We start from the raw sequence: 24,394 nt of genomic DNA, 5'->3' as shown, positions 1-24,394 counted from the left end.
GTAGATGATGCCGGTTTAGGTTGCTGTAAATGTATCTGATTGTTCTTGGGGCCCTTTTTCCCTAAAATGCTGTTATTACTATTAATGTGACCACCAGTAATAACGGATTGTTTGTTATTACCTACCAGACTCTCCAGTAGGGCGGTGTTCTTGGATGTTAAAAACTCCAATTGATCTAATTTTAGATTTATGATTTGGGTTTTTTCCATCAGGGGGTTCAGCAGACTTTTTGTAAGTTTCTCAAGACTGGCCATGAGATCCTTATCTTCCTTATGGGATGGTTTTTTCCCCAAATTTGAAAAGCTTTTTTCCATGTTCGAAAGCTGGGATCCTATCTGAGATAATCTATCTTCAAAGGGATTTAAAAGTTTTTTAAGTGTTTCCCATACCACGGTCAGAAATTCAACATCTTTCCCTTTTATAACGCAGAATGGTACCCCACTAGTTTCATTCTCTATGTCGAGATTATTATTATCGTGAGTTATCGTCAGCGAGTCTACATCAACTTCTGGTGGCAAATCAGGAGGCTGCGTATTAATCACTGGGGGCAGAGATGGTGGCTTAGTAGATAACTGAGCCTTCGCAATCTTTGCCTTTTTCCTAGAATATGCTGTTTGGTTATTACGCTTCCTTTTCGTGTGTGGCCCTTGCTGTTTAATGTCAGAGATTCCTCCAATATGCTCTATAGATGTTGATTTTAGCGCCATTTCCGGGGAGCCTCCGTTGCAGTCCTTCATTTCCCCTATTGACCCAACCATAGTCGTTTTTAAAGAGTTAGAGGATACTGATGGTGAATCCTCCTTCGGTATGGATATAGTGGGTACTGGCTGGTGAATATCTGCCATTGTTTCAATCAGGGTAAGAAGTGGGCCAATTAAACGGTCAGGGGTTTTAGCAAGAGCTATGGACCCTAGTGAAGATTTTTTGGCCGCAGCTAGCTCCTGCGAGAGTCTCCTTGCAGCATCCAGTTCAATGGAAACTCGACGTTGCATTTTAGCAATCTCTGTATCTATGGCTGAGTGGGTCCTGGTAATAAAATCATCTAAGGTGCCATTTTTTAGTTTGGATTTAGCAGCCCTCTCTTTGTACTCACGTGATGACATGGTGAATGGTCACGAGAGAGTCCGAGGGTTAGGACCAAGAGGGATGGCCCAGTCCAGTCCTCTATGACCTCGAACGGCCTCAAACGGCCCGCTCTTTACCCGGTCTTCGCCCCGGTCGCTCCCGCTCGCTCCCGCTCGCTCCCGCGCAGCGGTAACTCCACCTAGTTAACTAGGGATGGGGCAGGGCTGGGGGCGTGGCCGGCAGGGAGAGCGGCCACAGGTGTACAACGCAGGGACTCCTGGGCAATGGAGTCCCTGCTAGGCTACTCGCAGCCCTGCCGAAACCCCAAGGTGCCCCAAGATGCACAAGATCCCTCCTAGCGCCTCGCTGACTCCTCAGGCGCCGCGGGACCCGCGTAGCGGGTCCGGCAAGTCGTGGGCTTTTACTCCGCAAATCCTTCGGTATCAGGCAGCAGTGTCAGGTGAGCTTCCCTCCAGTGCTCAAACGAAATCCAACAACGAGGTGTCCCCTTCCTGTGGTCCATGCATCAGGCCTTTCAACATCTGTAGCAGTCACAGGAACTGAGGCCCTGTCAGAGGATGACTCTTTAGACACTCCTGAGTTTGCAGCAGTGGATTCCCCCATGCCCGTGGACCCGGACATCCAATAAAAAATCTAAGAGGGTTGGATGGCAAGGTACCCTCCACCGCCATTAAGAGATGCCTCAAATGATGACCTTCTGTACACGTCTCCACTTCTGATGGGAGGGATTTGTTGGACTTTTGACTTCAGACAATGTGGTTCATAGTACAATGCTTTCATCCACTAACACTGGCAATTACATTCCTGTTTTGGCACTATTTCACTGTATCTTTAGTTTTATGCTTTCACTTTTTGCACTGCAATAAATTAATTTATCACAAAATCATTAGCTCCTGTAGTATCATTAACATCTAGGAAATGATGACATTATGCTCTTATGTATTACCAAATGTAAGCAGAAGCTACCTGTGTAAGTATGGACATATGGAATATCAACAATGTGCAACTGCGTATCAGAAACATGTCAACCCAACACAGACATACAAGTGTACAGTCTCATGACATCTTTATTCCATAGTGTGTACTTTTGGCTGGCATAGTGTCAAAAAACTGTTAAATAATACATCACTGAAATGATCTGTGTCAGTGACCACAAATTATCATGTGCAGACCTCAACAACATGGTTGGAAGGGATACATCTGACAATGCTAAATCAAGTAGGCAAATGACAACTGGTTCATGGAATCAGTTTGAGCCATATCTACAGCGTCACAAAAGGAATCCCACTTCATTGAAAACACAAAAACAGAACATGGCAGTACAAATGTTTCTGAGCACAGGTTCATTCAATTCCAGTGTTGTAGCATCTGGTAGAATGTCACTCACATTTGTCAGTGTTGTGATACAATCTTTCTGGCATACTATGATGACACACAAGACCAACTACATCTGAAAATGACATTAACATTGAGGACTTAGTAACTATGAAGGACGAATAGCAGGATTTTCCCCAACAACAACATTGTGTTAGAGAACATGATAACACACATATAGCTAAAGGAACACCACACAAGAGGGAACAATTCCAAAGGAGTAGCAGCAACTTCCATCCTACAGAAGTAGTGAAGTAGTACACCCAAAGTCTGTGCCTGTCATTTCTAGGAACATGCCATGACCAATTCGTACTTCGACACGGCATCACATACCTGCTGATGTCACAATTCTGAAATGTCCAAATTAATATGACATGGTGAAGACCAATACAAAGCGATTAGCTAGGAAACCATGCATATGAAACTAATCACAGTCAACTTCTGGAGTACATAGCACGTGGGTAAATGTCACCTATACAAACTAACATCAACGTATGCAGGTTTCAAGACCTTCCTCCACAATCAACCATGCGTAGAGGTTCCCACAACTGTACATACCTAACAAGTATCCATGACCATCTTCCTCACAGCTTCACAACAACAGTCACTGTATCAGTCAAGGACATGACATCTCACAACATACTACAATCATGAGAAGAAGTTGTTGCTGAGCTCTTGACACATGTCAACTCCTACATCTTTGCCACTATCAGCATCATTTGGCATTTCAGGATCCTCACCCGAGGGCTCCTGCTGGTCTCCATCCTCTGTGATGAGAGGGTTGTTCCATTACAGTACAAGGTTGTGGAGTATACAGCAGGCTAAGGTGAACTGACACATCTTCCCAGGTGATGAGAGGAGGGTTCCACCAGTCTTTCACAGACATCTAAATCTGGCCTTCAGGAGTCCAAAAGCCTGCTCCACTAGCTGCCTTGTTCTATCATGAGCCTCATTGAAACTGTCTCCCCTGGCATTGTCTGATTCGTCAGCAGTGTCAACAACGATGAGCAGTGGCATACACTGAGGGCCAGATGTACGACCACTTTTTGCATGTGCCGCTCACTTGTTCCCAACGTTTGCCATTCGTTAAGGAGGCTTTCCAGCTCCCCAGGAGGGGTTTAATCGCACTTGCCTGTCCAAGAGGTTGCACTGCTAGTGGGAGCTTTCCGCAATCAGCGGATTAGCAGCACGCTCCCAGCGAGTGTAAAGACCCTGAACTTTAAGGCGTCTTACCGGGGGACTGCGAGGCCCAGCATTCACCACTGCACACAGCTGGTGCCTCTTCCCCCGGCGGACAGCCTCCACGCCTGCAGCTATTTACTCCACGCCTGTGAGTACTTAACCGACTTGGTCGCGCGGGACAAAGCACGGGGCGAAGCCCGGGCCAAGGGCGGGCCCGTTTAAGCCCGTTCAAGACCGGGCAAGACTGGACTGGGCCACCCCATTTGTATTTTCTTTTCTTTTGCATCCTCATCTGTAATTGTTTAAGTGCGCTTACAAGTCTCCTACACCTTGCATAATTTGAATTTAAGTTGTCACTTCGTTTTCTTATACATCCTACCATGTTTCTCAGAGGCACTAGAAGTACAGTTAAGAAACAGGCTCAAGCTGCTGCGCAAGTCATTGGCCCCATTAACCAATTTATAACCAAAGCAAATGAGGCTATCGAGCAGGGCATTACCCTGTTGGAACGTAGAGTTTCACCGGATCTGGCCGTCGCCAGACGCTCCTCAATGGGCTTGCTAGCTGCAGCAAAAACCCCACTGCGTCCCCCAGAACCAGCCCCACCATTGATCGAGTACGCGGACATCCACACAGTTCCTTGCACCGTGGATCTGTCCGCATCTCTAAATCTTTCTGAATCGCAACTACTACAGTCACTGGAGAAATCACCGGCAATCTTCGCTAGTCCTGTTAGCGGGCCATTACTCCACATGTAGATAGGGGCCTACGAGAGGGAGCAATCCCTAAAAAAAAGAGAAAAGTAACTAAATCCCGTAACCCCGCTGACTCCCCTACACACCCTAATTCCCTAATTCTGCCCACTTCTCCCCTCCTTGCACAGCCTATAGATTCAGCCTTATTGCTACACCAGGGAGCTACCTGCTCACCTGCACAAACAATAAATCCTCCTCCTACCCATAACATAAACCTGAGCATCAGTAGCTGCGAAAGTAGTGTGGATCGCGAATGCGATTCATGTAGTACCAGTAATCTACTTCTGAGAAAAATAGGGGATATAATTAGAACCTACTTAAAACCAATAGAGCAGTCTCTTCAGCAGGTTGAAAAGCAGTTAACACAACTGACTCTAGCTTTGAAAACAAATAAAGATACTAACATAGGCCAAGCTAGGACCCCCAAACGTAATCCCAAAACATCTAAGGCAGGCCCGGCTGCACTAAACCCACCCACTGAGACCCCAATGGTGCCACAAAAACAACAAAAACAGCCATTATCAACAGCGACCAAGGTTCCAGTATCACCTAAAGTACCCACGTCCCTACCTACCCCGCTCCCTACTCAAACAAGGCCCAAGGATCCAGTACCACCTAAAGTTCCCACATCCTTACCTACCCCGGTCCCCACTCAAACAAAACCATCAGATGGTTTTAATTTCATCCCGAGAAATAGAAAAAGGAGGGCCATCCGATCCATCTTCCCCCCGAAGCTACCCCATACGTGGTGATCATGACCGGCGTCGCCGAACTTGCTGCTAATTCGGATGAACCGGTCTGATCACTGAAAAACAAAGTGATCCACTGGCTATCCACCAATAGACCTTTACCACCCTTTCTGGGCAATAGAGTCACCACAGTTCGTAGGGTCCCCTGGTTGGGCACCGAACCCAAAAACATTCAGGGTGACTGTGTAATCGTGAATCTTGTAGATCCAAACACAGTTGAGCACATTTGCTCCTGGGGTGACCATTCATCTATTGAAGGGATAGCCACCCACAGATTGTCATACTTCTATCCTCCAGCCCCCAGGTACAATGCCGGCCCTCCCTGGAGCTGGACTAGAGTGAGGAACTGGGACGAAATAGAGACCGGGGACATTGGTCAGGCTACGGTACCAGGAATTTAGCTCCCGCTCCACCCCTAAGCTGGAGAGGTCCACCTCTATCAAACAGGTACGAATGTCTTGATAAGGTTGACTGACCATCAACTTCCAGTACCATCATTAAAGGAGGAACCCCATCTCAAATCCTACCTACACCCCATCCATCTCACCTTTCCACAGGATTATTCCCGCCGGTTATAGTATCCCCGATGATACTTGGCCCTATTGTAGCACCATCAACTCCTCCGGCAGAACAACCTCCCATTATGTTAGTTCCTCTGGTCCACGATCATACAATTGAACACTTAACCACCACTGGAGAACTATCCATGATACAATCATCAACTATGAATCTATGTCAACATTCCTTCTCTAGGCCAGATACTCAATTAACGCACCTTCCCCCCGCTCCCCTTCAGCCAATCACCCTGTCTCAAGGTCCTTTACCCCTTGAAGTCCCGCCAAGATCAACTACAACACTGTCTCCAAGTTGGGAGCTTCTAGTTGTTTACTGGAATGTAGCGGGTCTTCGATCCAAGGTAGACCTTCAGCCGTGGCTTGATGTGATTAACGTCCACCATATAGTTTGCCTGCAGGAAACTTGGGCTATCGACCCTATTCACATTCAGGGCTACAAAACATTCCATGTCCCTGCTAGTGCGACCACGCATGGGAGGTCAAAGGGAGGCTTAGTTGTTTATCTTTCAACCAAAATATCGCCATTGACTGTAAATGTATCTCTTATGTCTGCCAGGTTCCAAATTTTAAGGATAGTCTTCGAAAAAAGCTCTATCTACTATGTCATCAATATGTACAACAACCTTTCACCTGCTGATTGTGTAACGACATTGTCTGAAATTTCTCTATTTATACATGACCAGAGGGCAAAGCATTCCCAGTCGCTATGTTATGTTGTGTGGGGGGGTGATTTTAACGTTCCTTTGTGCAACAAGTATAAGAAAGGTATTTGCGGGCTTCAAGACGAATGCGATTCTCCTATGACACATTTTACCCACACTAGTACTGGCAATATTCTGAATGAATGTCTTTTCTCATTAGAACTCGAATATGCCAATGAAGTAGTGAATCCTCCCATTGAGTTTAAGCCGACCTTTCATGGTAGAGGCCTCTCTAGTACCATTGACTATATTTTGTGCTCTCAAATTTTGAAAGGTCATGTGAAGTTCTTCACAACAGGCACAGATATATCCAGCGATCACTATCCGAATAGCATTAGCCTTATACTTAATTCAGCATCACATGCTTACACCAGGACTAGCTTGTTAAATCAGCAATCACTGGCCCTAGACAAACAAAATGGCTTCACTGTAAAATGGTCCAAGATAAACCCCGCAGACGTTATTAGGAAGGTCATACAAAAAACTCTCCCTTCTATAAATATCTGTTTAGCGGAGACCTCGTCACCCCAGCTGATCCTTTCTAGTTTTTCGGAAATAATAAAAGCTATCCGGCATGAGTTAACCCGCAAACATAAATCCCGCAATAAGGATTCGCTGGAGTGCTTTGACGCCCCCTGCCGGAAAGCTCTTTCCGCGCTAAAAAGAGCATTGCATAAACAAGTCAGAGATGTAGCAGAAATAGCCATGCTTAGAAGGAAGTACAAATCGGCCCAACAAAGCCGGAAATGGGAAGTAAAGAAAAACCTATGGGCCCAATTACACGAGAGCACAAGGAGTAAAGACTGCTCGCTGTTTTGGCGGACAGTCAAGTCACCCTTCCTATTAGATCCCTCAGCTGTCCGTCACCTAGACGTGGCGGTACCAGCCGAAAAATGGGTGGCACATTACTCGCAAATATTCGGTGATTCCTCCGCTGAGGCCCTAAACGCACAGTCCCACGAAGAAGCTCTCATCATGGATAATCCTTATCCAATTGACCTCTTTTTTTACCTTAAAGAGGTCTCAGCTGCACTAACTTCTTCGAAGACTGGTAAAGCGCCTGGCCCCGACGGAGTACCACTCGACATCTTTGTGAGTAATCTTGATCTCTGGTCCCCAATAGTCACACAAGTCATGCTTGCAGTCTCACAGACCGGCCTAATAGAATCCTGGTCCTCATCAGTATTGCTTCCAATTTTTAAAAAGGGTGAACGAGATAACCCAGCCTGCTACAGGCCCATTTCCATCCTGGACTCACTGGGGAAGGTTGCCGGGCGATTAATCCTGGAGCGCCTCCAGAACTGGGCTTCAGAGAAGAACATCCTAACCGATCTACAATATGGGTTCCAGGAGGGATTGGGCACCGTAGAACAGGCCCTTAATCTGACACTCTTAATGGGCAAATACGCAGGGGCAAAAGGAGGCAATTTGTATTTAGTTTACGTTGACCTCAGTGCCGCATTCGATTGCGTGATTCACTCCAAACTGTGGGTAATCCTGAGGGACCTGGGGGTTGATCCCCCCCTTCTAAAATTCCTTTGAGAGCTTTATACCGACGCCAATGAGTGCGTGAGGTATGGTACAAACGGCGAACTATCTGAGTCATTTAGTGTAGCAAAAGGTGTTAGACAGGGGTGCGTTCTCGCCCTGTTCTTATTTAATATCTATACTAACGGGTTAGAACAGGCGATGCTGGTAGGTAGCCAGGACCTTCCATGCATAAACATTCGGCCTATTCCAGCCCTATTGTACGCCGATGACTCTGTCATCCTGGCGAGAACATTAAAACAGCTCCAATTACAACTGGACAAGTACTGCCAGTTTATGCTCTCCTTGGGATTAAAAGTTAATAAGAGCAAGACTTTCGTGATGCATATCGGCCCGAAAGTGAAGACACCGAAACCTCTTTTTGTAGAAAAGGTTAGATTGGATTATGCCAGGGAATATCCCTACCTGGGTATCCTCATAGATGACCAAACAACCTGGAAACCCGCCATTGCGAGTAAAAAGCTGTTATTCCAGCGCACAACTGCGGCGCTGATATCTTTCTCTAGGAAACTGGGCAAACCCGCTCCCGTCGAGTTGCTCAAAATCTACCACACTAAATGCCACAGCGTAGAAACTTATGGTACGGGTGTCTGGGGTTACGCTCCTTCTGGTGAGCTCCAAAAAATCCAAAATGGGTTTTTGAAATGTGTTCTTGCGCTTCCTCAAAGCGCCCCAATCTACGGTTGCCATATTGAGCTCGGCTTGGATTATCTATCAGATACCATCAGATACCAGCCGATCCTCCTATGGCACCGTATTTGGACTAAAGAGCAATGCCATCTTACTCAGTCTTTAATAACTGACTGCTTATCTTTGGCTCACTGGAAAAAGATTCCATGGTTACTGTATGTTTTTAATTTCCTGAAAGATCTAAATTGCTTACTATGTTTTACTGACCCCTCTTCACTTTTTGATATATCCAGGAAGGCCTTCAAGATTCTGTGTGTAAATCACCTTAGAGATTTACGTTTATGCACAGAGATAGACAAACGTACAAATACTCATCTACTGATGATACAAACCTCACCCGGCATTCAGTAGTATCTGTCCTTCTATCTGTCAAACCACGAAAAGTTTGTCTAAACCAGGTTCCGTTTTGACTCCTTCTACCGTCTTGTCTCTTTTCCTGAGGTTTAAAACTGGTCTCACGAATTGATTAGATGTCCCTGTGATGGAATTGCACATCAGTCTACCCTACATGTAACACTGTTTTGTAGCTACTATGAGACCCCGCGTAAACGTTGGATTATCCCTCTCCTCCGACAAATGGGCCTGAGAAGATGCAGGCCTGCGCTCCTGGCTTTAAAGTTTTTAGAAACTCAATTTGCTGCTAAATGTATAGCTTGATTTTTAAAAGCATGTTTGAAAATTCGCTTACAACCACCTGAGTTATCTTTATAATCCTTATTTAATACATATCAACTGTCTTTTCTTAAATTCGAAACGCTTTTTACCATTTGTTAGGAACGTGTATGTGACAATCTTTTTAAAAAAAAGTTTTGATGTAATCTTCTTTTTACTATGCACTTTTTATGATTGTAAAAACTCAATCGAAATAAAGACTTTTTGAAATTTGAAAAAATTTGACATGGTGAAGACCAATACAAAGCGATTAGCTAGGAAACCGTGCATATGAAACTAATCACAGTCAACTTCTGGAGTACATAGCACATGGGTAAATGTCACCTAAACAAACCAACATCAACGTGTGCAGGTTTCAAGCCCTTCCTCCACAATCAACCATGCGTAGAGGTTCCCACAACTGTACATACCTAACAAGTATCCATGACCATCTTCCTCACAGCTTCACAACAACAGTCACTGTATCAGTCAAGGACATGACATCTCACAACATACTACAATCATGAGAAGAAGTTGTTGCTGAGCTCTTGACACATGTCAACTCCTACATCTTTGCCACTATCAGCGTCATTTGGCATTTCAGGATCCTCACCCGAGGGCTCCTGCTGGTCTCCATCCTCTGTGATGAGAGGGTTGTTTCATTACAGTACAAGGTTGTGGAGTATACAGCAGGCTAAGGTGAACTGACACATCTTCCCAGGTGATGAGAGGAGGGTTCCACCAGTCTTTCACAGACATCTAAATCTGGCCTTCAGGAGTCCAAAAGCCTGCTCCACTAGCTGCCTTGTTCTATCACTAGCCTCATTGAAACTGTCTCCCCTGGCATTGTCTGATTCGTCAGCAGTGTCAACAACGATGAACAGTGGCATACACTGAGGGCCAGATGTACGACCACTTTTTGCATGTGCAAACAGGTTTGCAACACGTTTGCACACGCAAAAACCTACATGGCCATGTGCAAACACTATTTTGAGAGTCACAAAAAAGTATGACTCGCAAAATAGTCTTTTGCGACTTACTATTAGGAAGGGGCGTTCCCTTCCTAATAGTGATTCTCTAGCCATGTATGAATGTTTTGCAACCGCAATTGTGGTCACAAAACACTCACAATTGTCCGCCCTCTTCAAAAGGGTGGTAATGGAGTCGCAAATGGGAAGGGGTCCCCAAGGGATCCCTTCCCATTTGTGAGTGACTCTGAAGAAATGTTTCAAGGGCAGGCAGTGGTCCCTGGGGCCACTAGCTGCCCTTAAAAAAATTAAACAAAAATGTTTCATTTTTTTAAAATACAGCTTGTTTTCCTTTAAAGCAAATGGGGTACATTTAAAAAAACTGCTTTATTGACGAGCAGTCCCAGACATGGAGGTCTGCTGAGCCCAGCAGGCCATCATCCCCAGGAGGGCCTGCCATTCACAATATGGTAGCGAGTGGCTCATTAATATTCATGAGCCTCGCATTTTGTGACCCATTGGGAATCGCAATCAGTGTCTCTGACACTGTTGTACATTCCAAATTGCGACTCGCAATTTGCAACTCGCAATTGAGCGAAAATTGTGTGTCGCAATTTGGAATGGTCGTACATATGGCCCTGAATCTCCTAGACGGAAGACACACATATGTGCAATAATGAGTCACACATCACACACACAAAGGTTGGACACATCATACTCACAAACAAACCAGGCCCTCTCAGGTAGTAGTTGTGACATCAACTGGGGTATGGTGCTGTTGTGCATTATAAAGGAGTAATGGGCAGTTCCTAGGAATCTGTCAAAGACACGTGAGATGTATAAATCCTCTAAACATACCACTTGCATGTTGATAGAATGGAAGTGCTTCATGTTCCTATAGACCTGTTCTCTGATTTGCGGTGGTATTAAAGCAATATATGGGCCATCAATAGCTCAAACAACATGTGGGATTCAACCAAATTCATAAAAGCAACCCTTCACATTGGGTAAATCTTCATTTCAGGGGAACTGAATGTAGCCGTCCATGTGTCTCATCAGTGCTGAAAGCACATTATGCAGCAACCCACTGAACATAGGTTGTGACATTCCCCCAGAAATAGCCACATTGTACTGAATGGAACCTGTAGCCAGAAATGAAGTGCTATGATGAGTTTCACCATTGGTGTCAGAGATGTCAGATAGGTCCTTCAAGGATGCAAACAAGGCTCCTACTGGTCAAATAGATCTTGTATTGTCTGCCGATTCAGATCAAACTTCCTGAAGACATCTCTTTCTTCCATAGTTTGTCGGTCCGGAAATGGGCAGAATAATGGAGGCTGCTGTCTCCTCCCTCTGCCTGGGTACCTATGTGTGGAGTGTAGACACATATTTATATTGGTCACAGTGTCCACACCAACATATACAAAGACACAGACAAAAATCATGTGAACAAACAGCACTGCATATGTGAACAGAACACAGCATTACACATCATAATTGTATGAAAGACAAAAGTATACAAAGCAGCTTCTTGTATGCAGAAAGTGGAAGAGATGCATGAAAATTATCTGGATGATGCATAACCCCCACTGACCACTGTTGTGGGAGAGCCCATTCCTGGTGGAAAACAGCCTGGAGAATGATATTGACTTACCAGATATATACGGCTGTCACCCGGATGAATCTGATCCATTGCCATCATTACAAGTTCCACATATCATTCCCAAACTGAACTGCACATGTGTCTGTAACAGCACTGTGCACATCAGACAACGTCATTTGTATGGTGGACATTGTCACATTGTGAAGACTGCATTGCACTCATTACTACTGTCACCACCAGTGTACACTGCACTGCAGTAATTGTGTGATCATGCACAATCAGGTGACATGTTCCAGCATATATGTAATGGTGGAAACACACTTAGAACATCATGTTACACTGTGCTTTTCAACACTGACATGGTGGATGCCTGACCACACCAATGGGACATGCAGGATTGCCAACCGCCAGCTAATTCAACCCGTGCACTAGGCGACTTCATCCACAGCCATAGCCTAAAGTTAGAAAATATGACCATTGCAGTTTAAGCAATGTGTTGATGCTAAAGGAACAAGGTTTTGGTTTGTAGGAAGTATGGCGCTCAGCTTGTTGACGTCGGTGTCTGAGATTTAAAAATGTGAGGTATGGTACTAACTGGGAAGGGGAAACCTTCGTAACCCCTTAATCTGTGAAGAAAAATCCTACAACATATTCATGTACCTATTTCCCATGCACACATACATTATTACAACATGAGGTATAAGCGTTAGTTAGAACAAAATTGAACAGTATTCTTTGTTGATGTATTTGGTTTGTTAATACAAGTTGTATAGCGCAGCCTGCCGACACATGTTTTGTCAGGGAAAAAGGTAGTTACCCCACTCTTCAGGGCTGATAATGATACAGAAATTGTCTTGAGAACTAGGTACAAAGTGACAAATGACTGGAGAACACACGTCCTCCTCACTGTGTTATTTATTACGTCACCCCATCACCCATATTAACCATCTAAAAAGGCTGAAGAACAAAAAAAGGGGCAAAAGGTGAACAGGTGGACTGTGATTAATCTATATATATATAAAAACAAAAGTATGTCTGTTTGTCCTTTATGCATTACTACACCATTCATCTGATCGCCATAAAACTTTGGGAAGTTGTTGAGTACACTCCCGCGAAGGTTTCTGGCAAAAAAAAAAAAGAAACATTTGTTAAACGTCAGCCCCCGGCCCCCCAGGGCCCTCATAATATTTCCAATACTGAACGTTTACAGTTTCCGGTGCGACTCGCTTTTGCAATGACCATCAACAAAGCACAAGGACAATCGCTGCAAGTGTGTGGACTAGATTTGAAGAATCCATGCTTTTCACATGGACAACTGTAAGTGGCCAGTTCACGCGTCGGAAAACCTTCTGATTTATTTGTGTACGCACCAGACGGAAAAACAAAAAATACTGTGTATCCACAAGCACTCGTAGAAATAAACAGAATTAAAACAACACTTTAAAATGTTTTCCATATTAAAATGAATGTTTCATAAAAATGACACAATGTAAATAAAATTTTATCATAACAAGTTTCCTTAAATTTCCTTTCGTCTGAGAATGCAGCAACGCGCGACGGGCAAGCTAGTCCATTAGGAAAAGCAAACATGAATGATTTTCCAAATAAATACCTGTATGGTAATACCAAAGCTCAGGGTGGTCTGTATGGTGATCAGAAAAAGAGAGATCGGTATTACTAGACTTAGCAAATGGGGTCGGTAATGAAAAAAGGATTAGGAATAACTGGAAGTAAAAGGCCTGAGCGTGCTCTTACCCCTATACCGGGGATAATTCCAACCCGTTATGGTACAAGTTGCGCTGTTGAAACTTGGTGGTGGTAAAGCTAGAGGACCGACAATAAAAAGAAAGGGGAAAGAAGAGCTGTAACCCCATTTCATGAGTAAATGAGAAAAAGGAACAGTAAATCAAAGGTGAAAAATAAACGCGGACTACCTCTTGAGTCAACGATTGGTGTGATCTGAGGACCAAAATAGAAAAAGATAAGGAGGGAGCCAAGAAGAGGAATGGAAAAAGAAAGGGCGACAGAGGTACTGGTACCAAATTCACAAGAGAATGTCTCACCGTAATGCCGGTGATACTTCCAATCCAGCACCACTGTGCTAGGTTCAATAAGGTGATTGGAGAAATGAGTCAATCTAAAGAAAAAGAGTATTCAGCAGCGTTCAGATTCATGTGTCAAAAGAAAAAAACACTATAACGTGAGTCTAGTCAAGAATCAAGGCAAAGAAAACCTGGGTCACGCTCACTCTCACCTTTATTTCGTGTGTAGGTGAACCAATCCCGCCAGTATAGTCACAGGTTGAAAGCTAATGTTGTTAATCTAGGGTTAAAGACAAAAGGGACAGAGAAGGGCGGTGTAGGAAGAGGGTTCATTCCTAAAATAGAAAGTCACACTAATCCTAAAGAACAGGGGAAACATGGCCACTTACAAGGTTCAAAACGGAAGGTGGTGCGCAAGTATAAGTCAGACACGAGTGTGTGTCTATCTATTCCATCTGCAGATAGGACAAAAAAAGAGGTACAATACGACACGTTATGAATGTGCGGCACAAAATGTCACTGATGCCCAACAAAATCAAATTGCTTAATTCAGTCACTCGCGTCAGTCCGACAACTTACTTTTGAGGATGAGAATTGCTGGCGTCCTGGCAGCTCTGTAGTAACGTAGTGAAACTATGCTGGGCCGCCCGAAAGTGACTAAATAGTCACAAAACATCTGTACAACCAGACCGCGTAACGGAGTTTGCGCGGTGGGAATAGACCCGGAAGTTACATTCGCGAGTGATTTAAAGTGAATCATGCAGCCTGAAGCTACATCAGTGTAGCATAAAAAATAAACTATTGTGTTCCAGATAAATGAATGAGCGAGTGTCTCTAACATTATGGGCAACAATCTATGTGCACCACTACTGGACTCGAAAAGAGGCATCACCCGGACCTGGAGGTTTCTAGCGTAAGTGAAGTGACACTCCTGCCTACAGCGTGAGGCTAATGACCGTGGTCCCGATATGGTTTCCACATAAAAGTAGCTAGGAGAAAGGATGGCCAGTTAATAACCCGTATCCAGGAATGGGCGTAAGGCTAATGACCGTGGTCCCGATATAGTTTCCACAAAGAAGTAGCTAGGAGAAAGCATGGCCAGATAATAACAAGTAGACAGGAATCAAAACCGAGTTGATGTATTCTAACTTGAGATGCTGTCGCGAAGGAGTTACACATATACATTCAATTCAATTCAAAATCTTTATTCGATTGTAAATTTTACAATCATAAAAGTACATCTCATAAGTAAATAGATAAAAACAATCCAAATAATTCATTTCATGTAACATATAAGAGACACAACATACAGTACAAGGTAGAAAAAGGAGAGCAACGGGCACCATGAGCATGAACAATATTAGGTGTGTAATAAAAACATCAATTACTATATTGGTTAAAAGTACCTAAAACATTCACAGCATAATTAACCATCCATACTTTTCCTGAAGGAGATGGCTTTTTAAAAAAAGTTACAGACAAATAAAGTGCAATCACAGTTCAGTAATTGGAGGTAGTAAAGTGCAGGTTTGATTTGTGCAAAATGCAATTTTACATATACATTTATACGATACTGGTGGGCTGAATATAGTGACAGCACAAAAGTCACTTGGCCCTTTAGCAAATCGCCAAGACATACTATTAGTGGGAATAGCTGGTGTGGTGCACCCCAGTTGCTCAAAAATGGTTTACAAGCGGAATACCGGTAAAGAGGCGCAAAGAGGAGAGGTGAAAGGCTTAAAACCTCCAGTTGAGGGAAAGTAATCAAATATCTCGGTAGAAAAGCTCATGGTAGTTTCCACTGATGTGTGTGAAAACTATCAATTTCTAAGTACGAAAATTACAATCATAACGGAACACAACACAATAATGTCATGGTATTTGCTTCTGAAAGGGCAAAAATTGAAGTAAATGTAATAAATAGTTCAGACCATTTAGAAATAATGTCTGCTAAGCATATTCAACCAGATATTTAAGTGGAAATGTTTACAGCAGGAATTCCACTGATGTGTGTGAAAATTGTCAATTTCTAAGTCAGAAAATTACAATCATAAATGGAAAACAACACAATAATGTCATGTGGCAGTCTACACAGAAGACCGCCTATGTGGATGCCTGACCTCACTTATGGAACATGCTCTATTCACTGACCGCCAGCTAATTTCAACCATGTAGTAGGTGATTTCCACCATGGTGGTCACAGCCATAGGCAAAAGTTGGAAAATGCGACAGTCGTGGTCTAGTGGTTGTAGCCTTCTACACTGAAGCTCACCTATGTGGTGTGCTTATACCTTGCGTTTTGGAAATCAAATCGCCTGCCTCCAGACACTTCAGCTTACAATACCTCCTCATCATCAGCTGCTGTTTACCACCTATGGCAGCTGTCCTGTCACACTGTACAGGAAGCAGTATCCCTGCCTTTATTACAGAGGAGCTGGAGACCCTGGTGAACAAGGTCCTTCTCCTGTATCGCCAGGTCCATGGCTCATCAGAGGAGCAGTTGAGTACTGCTAATACAGTCTGTACTCTGCAAAATGTATCCTATCCAATCCCATGGCCACAATGTGTCTTAGAGTCCAAGACTAACAACAGAATTTTGTAAGTCAGATACTGTGGCCCCAACATAGGACAAATATGTCATGGTTCATGTGTCAGGGTTCTAAGGAGGATTCCTGTCCAGGCCAGTGTTTCTATGGGCAAGAAAGTAAGGAAAGGACAAAATCCCATGAGGTCCAACAATTAGAGATTGAGCTGGCAGCTCTAGAAATCCAAGATGTCTGCCAGCTCAACTTCTCCTGTAGCACTCTAGTGTATTCCCTCCTGCAAGCACGAATAGAATGTGAAGCACACACAGCATAATAAATGCGCACTTCACCTAACTAAATCATGGAAGAAGCAGTGTGTTCGGAGTTATGTTATGTTATGTTATAAAAATCTTTTATAGCGCACGGCTACTCCAAGGAGTGTCCCGGCGCTTTATTGTAAAACTGTAGTAGAAAACATAACAAAGCAAATAAAAAGAACCAGAGACCAAAAGAAAAGAGCGTATCTAAAGAGCAAAAAGCCAGGTTTTAAGGCCCTTCCTGAAAGCCAGCAGATTGGAGGTACTCCGCAGTGCCACGGGCAGAGTGTTCCAAAGCTGTGGCGCCAACAGCCTGAAAGACCGGCCCCCAATGCGTGCCCTTTTTACTCGAGGGACCACGGCAAGGAACAGAGACTCGGATCTCAGGGAACGGGGCGGACGGTAGAAGGCTAGCCTCTTCTGGAGATATTTCGCTCCAGAGGCGTGAAGAGCCTTGTGGGCCAAGGTCAAGGCCTTAAAAACGATCCGCTTCCGGATAGGCAGCCAATGAAGTGACTGCAGGAGGCCGGAGGTTCTAGCTCACCTGTAGAGGCCAAAAATGGCCCGTGCTGCCGAGTTCTGGACCACCTGCAGCCGTTGCAAGAGATACTCCGGCAAGCCGAGATAAAGGACATTGGAATAGTCCAATCTTGAGCCAATTAAGGCCTGAACCGTGATCTTCCTATGATCTTCCGGGAGCAGCGGAAGAAACTTGCGGAGCATCCTAAGGAGGCCAAAGCATGTACCTGTTAGGCCCAGGATCTGTGATCTCAACGTCAGGCCATTATCGATCTTGATCCCCAGATTCTTGGCTAGCTGGGAAGAGCCTGCTGGAGGAAACATGTTAACAGGCCACCATTCCTGCCAATCTGGATCCGACCGGCAGCCGAAGAAGAGTACCTCAGATTTATCTGAGTTGCACTTGAGGCTGTTGAACTGGAACCAGTTAAAAACAGCCTCAAGGCACCCGCGAATACTCTCTCCATCAAAATCTGCTCCTTTCCCTGTCCTGCGCAAGTCATTTGTGATATGAGATTAGTGTCTCAGTCACAAGTCTCTGTACAAATTCCTCTTGTAAGTCATTCTGAGGCTTGTTTTCTTTCAATACCACTCACTGAGAACATTTACCTATTAGGGAGCAGTGTCTCAGCTTCAACTCAAGTAAATGTTAAGTATTAAAAGAAAACCCGAAGTATAGATCATTTGAAATCAGAGTCAATGAGAGGAATTTCAATACTGCTTCTCTCTTAAGACTGAAAAGGTTCGGAAGCAATAAACATAATAACCTAGTATTACTTAAAAAAAGAACAAGCATTGGTAATGCATCGGTTTCGCCTATGTAATGAGTAAGAGCTATTGTCATCATCATCTTCCGGGAGAAGGAAAGAGCTCCCTGACAATAACACGGGAGTGGGGAGGATGTGGCGCAGTGGCCAGAGCTGCTGACTCGAGAGCTGGGGATATATGAAATCTCTCCGGGTGATCCATTATTGTATAAATATGCTGCAATAGTAAAAGGCAAAACTTTATGAAAATATAGTTCCACCAAAGTGGATTTTAACAGTATTTCAGCAGCGGGAAACTGATAAGAAAAGCAGACGTGGAACAAGCATTGGTAAATTCAGAAAAAAACGCTAAAGCTCATAGAGATGGTTGAAAGTTAAGTGGCACGCACAGGAACCAATGAGAAGGCGGGCAAGAGATGAGTAAGTCCATTGTAAGTTTAAATTAAAACCAATAGATTTTTAGTGCAGCACAAGTGCTGTCCAGGTAAATCCTAAAAACAGTCTCTTTCTAGCAGTGCTTAATTCATAAATAAATAAGTGTCCTGACCAAACGGTTTGCTAAGACCCCCTTGGCTGGTGCTCTGAAATTTCAGTGGTGAGGCATACTCGTGCTGCACACTTGTGATTCCACCTCTTTCAAGTCACTTTCCATCGCTGCTTTCTGCCATGGTCTCTGTTGTTCTGTCTCTCTTCATCTTCCGTTCTTGTGTGTGTGTTTCCCCCTCTTGCTCTGGGTCAATATCGGATGAGGAAAAATAGGTGCTGGTCCCCAGATAGAAGAGCCCGTGAGCCCCACCTGCAACCATGGCTCAAATTAAGCACTGTCATCTAGCCACTTCTGAGCTCACTTCCTCCTTGATATGTGGAATCCTTGTATTTTGTATCAAAGAATCCAAAATTATGTCAACTCGTTATTTTTATAAAATAGGCCTGTTCATTTCAAATAAATATTTTAAGGGCTTAGCATTACTTATCGTGTCATCAATTCTCGTAACGTCATTGTGAATTGCATTTGCTAATTAGACCCGCACTACTTTTTATAGGACTTGTGCAAACACTTGAGACTTACACAGCTTTGTAGGTTTATAGCACCTGCAACTTATAAAGAACTTAATTTAAAAAACGAATCCGTCTAATCACGTTTACACTCATTTCTTTTTATATCTCACTGTAATCTGGTATTTGAATCCAGTTGACGCGAAAAGTCTCCACATTGCAATGGATACCAAGTAAAGGGCCCGAAACTGAGGAAACTGAACCCGTTAACATGGACCAATGTGGTGAACCACGAGGGCCAGGCCACCAGCCAGTTGTAAAATAGGCGGCTAATTTTAGGATAAAGGTGCAGACTTGCATCCTAGTTTTCCAGATCCAGGAAGCGCTAGCAAGTACAGTGATACATTTGAAATTATATTTTAATAAATCTACCTTCGATCAGCCAAACGAAAAGAGAAAGCGCCTGCGGCAAAATTCACCCTTTCTTGTTCGACAGGTTTTCCGATGAACTTGCCTTTGTTTTAAAAAATATATATATTTAAAAGGGCAGCTAGAGGGAGACGGCCTCCTGACCGAGCAGCAGTTAAATCAACATTAAAACGAAAACGTGAAATATTTAAAGACGCTCCAGGGTAACAGCTGCAAAGCATTTTTTAAACAGATTGACAACTGAAGGTTTCCAGAAGGCTCAACATTACGTCACTTAATGCGTGAGTCACCACTGAGCTCCATTTTACAGGAAACCCCCTTTCAACAGAGAAAAAAGCACTGGTAAAGATAACAGGTTTGGCATGGCTCCCGATCGTTTAGACATTGTTTGGATTATGAATACTTTTTTAGGACTAAACACGACTCACGAGCGACCCGGTGTTGGGGAGCTACTGGCCTCTTGCCTGGGAAAACCAGGAGTATCTAAAAGCAAAAATAATGTATTTTTAAATGTAAAAACATGCATTGCATCAGAGCACCCTGGTACGGAAACGGACGACTTATTGTGCGCTATGCACACAGTGCAAGAACATTACACCGTACTCATTTTCAGGTAAACCAATGACTGAAGTGGGCTGACACTGTGCCCCATGCTGTGGTTAATTGTAGCAAAAAGTGAGTCCTGCTATAACCGACCGAGAGCGAGAGAGTTTTAGAAACAAAAACGTGTCGCTTAAGCCAGACCTACAAATTGTTATATGCACTTTTCGCACTTCGCAGTGTTGTGCGTGACTGCGTTTAGGTTTAAGACATCTTATCAACTGCTAACAAAAAAAGCCCTTAACACAACAATTCTGTTTTTCTTGAGAAGTTTGTTCTTAGTGAGGAAGTGCACCTTTTCTCCTTCCCGACAGCTCCGCCACTCTGCTTAGAGTAAAACCAAATCAAAACACTAAAAGCCCAAATCAAAACGCAGGCATTATAAATCAGAATAGAAGCTTCCTTCTAAAAAAGGACGGACTACTATAATTTGAAACTAGGACAGTGAAAATGTCAGCCAAGATAGCGAACATTAGACAGTAATCCGTAGAGGCGCTTGCCTTCATTGTCCTTCTTTATTTTCTGCTGCTCTCCTTTCCCAAGTTGGGGTCGCTGACTCACTGGCCTTTCCCGCTACCCTCTTGATGGTCTCAACGCCTGCCTCACGAGTACAGCACCTGTCGTCATCTCACAGTGCTCCAATGGGCAGATTGCCTCAGAGGAAGAAAGTGCTTTGTTATTTGCAGCCATTGAAAAACAAGTCAGGTCCCGGGCCGGCCAGCCAATCACAGCGCGGCCCGGGGAATGACGTCACGGGGGTGTCCCGGGCCGGCAGCCAATCATAGCGCGGCCCAGGACAAAGGGGCGGGACTTAAAAAAAGACAGAGAAATGCCCCCGAATCGCGTTTTCACGGGAAAGCGTGATTGACAGCCTCTGTCTCCCAATGGCTAGCGTCCATTTATGGAGCTAGCCAATGGGAAACAGAGGCGGTCCGAACATCCATACTGTTGACAAAAGTTTTCGATCTGGGAGGGGCACTGCGTGCCCTCGCCAGGTCGAAACCTAAAAATAGAAAGGAAACTAGAGAGATACTCTTATATGTATATTCGCTAATCTAAATCAATGTGTTTTGTTTAGTCAAGGTCGTCCTCAAGGAGATAAGTAATAAATAACTTGAAGTCCAACCACTTACCTGCTGAAAAATTCTATTCAACAAAGAATTTTGCCTGACACGCAAGTACCACTCTGCAAGAAAAAGATTTTTTCTTAAAGCATTTAGGAAGGTTTTAAATGTAGTGAAACAACGTATTATAGCAGAGCATACTAGCCATGTTAGAAAGAGATATAGAGAGCAAGAGAGTAGAATAATACATATTTCAATGTTCTTTTTGCAGCTCTTCAATAACAAGAAGGAAGGTTGCGAGTAAGAACCAAAAAAGAAAAGAAGACTTCCTTCTAGATTAACCTCTGTTAGGGCAGTCTCTTCTGTTCCCCATCCCCTTTCCCCCCTTTGAACATATCTGCACTTTGGTAAATATATTCTTGAGGGCAGTGAGTTCTTGGATTGGAATTAGGAACTGACGTCTATCTGCTTCTGTGCAATCTATTTATTAACCTGACACCATGTGGCACTGTACTTTGTGCAATAACATCATCATGGTGATGTGCATGCAGTCCTAAACCCTACACCTGTTGTATGTACATATATATGCATGTATCAAACCATTGTTGCCAATGATGGTTTTGCAAATCATTTCATGGCAGATGTGCTAACAAATGTATAGGCCTTACACCCTAACTTGTGCATGTGATGATGGTGTGAAATGTATGTATAGTTAAAAAAACTACTCAATACCCTTGAGGCCTCACCATCCTGTTGTCAGGGTAATACCATCACCTCACCCCTTCACAGTGAACTACAACAGTAATGTCATACATAGGATGGTCACTAGATGTACTGTCAGGTATGGAAAATGTGGGCATATGATGGTCATGTGGTAACAGGATGGTCAGCATGCAGAGAGCAAACCCTGTCAATCAGATGTGCCCTGTATGGTCCATGGCCCAGGCTGTAGAAGAGTTTCTTTGCCAATAGAACAGATGCACATAGTTCTCTCGATGTAGCTCTGCTGATCTTCAGATTTGACCTGAATCAGTGTAACAGGACCACGAGTTGTCCTATATGCACCTAGTACTACTACAGTTGGTATGGTGCATGGTGAGAACCCCAGACCTGGAACTGCTGTCCATGGACCTATATTGTCACTGTAAGTCATTACCTCAGGACAGGCCGCTTACCTCTGCATGTCTTAGATTTTACTATCATATGAGTGATGCTACCATTGTATAGGAACATTGCTCATGTCAAACATGTTCACTGCAAATAGTTGATTACATCTGCAGTGCATTTTCAATGAGCATCACTTGCTGTGTAGTAATGTGCAATTATGCATTATATACAATGGCATGCTGATGTCGTCCCATACACGCTGCTACATATGGCATACGGTGTGTGCCATGAGGCCAGGACTTCCCACACAAACACATGCAGATGTAGTATGATGTCCAAATGAGTAAATCACATGTCCACTGATCCTCAGAGCGGGAGTTCCCAGTTACACACATGGCAGCTCTTTGATTGTGATCCCAAATTTAAATGTAGTCAGTGCAGTGACAGCAGTGATGGCTTGAACAGTTGGAATCAAGTAATTTGTCCAGACAGTATAGGCATGATCAGATTAGGAGTACTACTCAAGACTTTAACAGTGTACAGTTGTTGTTTTTCCAGTGCTCTGCATGTGTGCTTCAAACATGTAGTGTGTGCAATTTTGTTAGATGGATATGCTAACTGTGTACTATCTCTGTGTCACCTAGCAGATAACCTATATCTTTAATGTCCGCTCAGTTTCTCCATCCATTGCAGCAATACAGGTCAATGCCCATCAGAAGGTGTCCTTATGAAAAGACATCACTTGGAAGGTGTGGACCCTATGGGTCTCTCGTTGGCGCTGCGTTCACTGCAGGAAAAGGTGGGAGAACCTTAGGCGCTGGAACCAAAAGATCGTGAAGATGCAGCTGGGGCTTTGCTCCCGAGGCAGACGGGGCAAGCACCGTACCCTGAACCCCCTAATGGCCTCTATACAGGCGGTGGTATATCTGAACCATGATTGGCAGTAGAGAGCCCAACAGCAACTGCGGGGTGAGTACTGGCCTGAGTGAAACATTCTGCATGACCACCTATCTTTTGTTACTGGAGCCTATTTAACCATAAAGCTTGAAGGTCACTCATGTTCCACACAATGGGAGAGTTGTTACAAGTGTAGGTCTGGTTGTAAGTGCATGGTGATAACTGTAGACTATTGTCCAAGTGAACAGGAACTAAGCAGGGACCTGTCAAATGCCAGTTTCCAGAGATGACACAAGCAGATGATTGACTGAGCATTGGAACTTTTCAGACACCCACCCCCAGTCACAGATCTGGGTTGAATTCATCAGCATTTTTTAGCTCACTTTGCCACTCCATTTCAGACCTCGCCATATTCAAAACAGTGTTGACCCTGTTCCTCGTGGGAACAGTCCAGCCCGAACTGAAAAAGCCAAGTCTTCCCTGGAATGGAAAAAAGCATCCTGGGACCAGTTTTGGGGTAACGCCCCTTATCAGCCAGGCTAGCTTGAATCCAGTGGCAAAGGGAGCAAGGTACCCATGTCTAGGCACACCCTGCCTACTTAAAGCGAACAAATCAAACACAAGAAGATGATGGATGAAGCACTGAAACTTTTCAGACACTCACCCCCAGTAACAGATTTGGGTTGAATTCATCATCATTCATTAGCTCACTTTGTCACCCCAGTTCAGACCCAGCCACATGTAAAACAGTGTAGACCCTGTTCCTCATGGGAACAGTCCAGCCTGAACTGCTAAGCCAGGTCTTCCCTGGACTTGAAACAAGCCTCCTGGGAACGGTTTTGGGGTAACACTCCTCATCAGCCAAGCTAGATTGAATCCAATCACAAAGTGTGACCATGGGATCCACATCTGGGCATACCCAGCCAACTTAGGGTGAACAAAGCAAACAAAAGGAGGTGATGGACAGAGCGCTGAAACTTGGTTGGATTTACGCCCGGATATCTGTACTGGGGTGAATGGTCGACATTGTGCAGCATTCTGTCCATCAATTGTTCTTTTTGCAGTTTCCAGAGTTGAACAGTCACATGGCTGGCTAATGTTACAGATGACCTATATTATATTCTGTCATGTGTGAAAGTGGTCCTAAACAGGGCATGTGTCCTCTTTGTGTCTGGATTGATGCTTACTCACTACAGTGTCTCATGTGATAGTAGACCACTTACTTGTGGCATGGCATACAATGCACTCT

This window comes from Lissotriton vulgaris, chromosome 3_1 (assembly GCF_964263255.1).
Source record: "Lissotriton vulgaris chromosome 3_1, aLisVul1.2, whole genome shotgun sequence".
In the NCBI taxonomy this organism is placed as follows: Eukaryota; Metazoa; Chordata; class Amphibia; order Caudata; family Salamandridae; genus Lissotriton; species Lissotriton vulgaris.
This window is presented reverse-complemented; position numbering follows the sequence as displayed.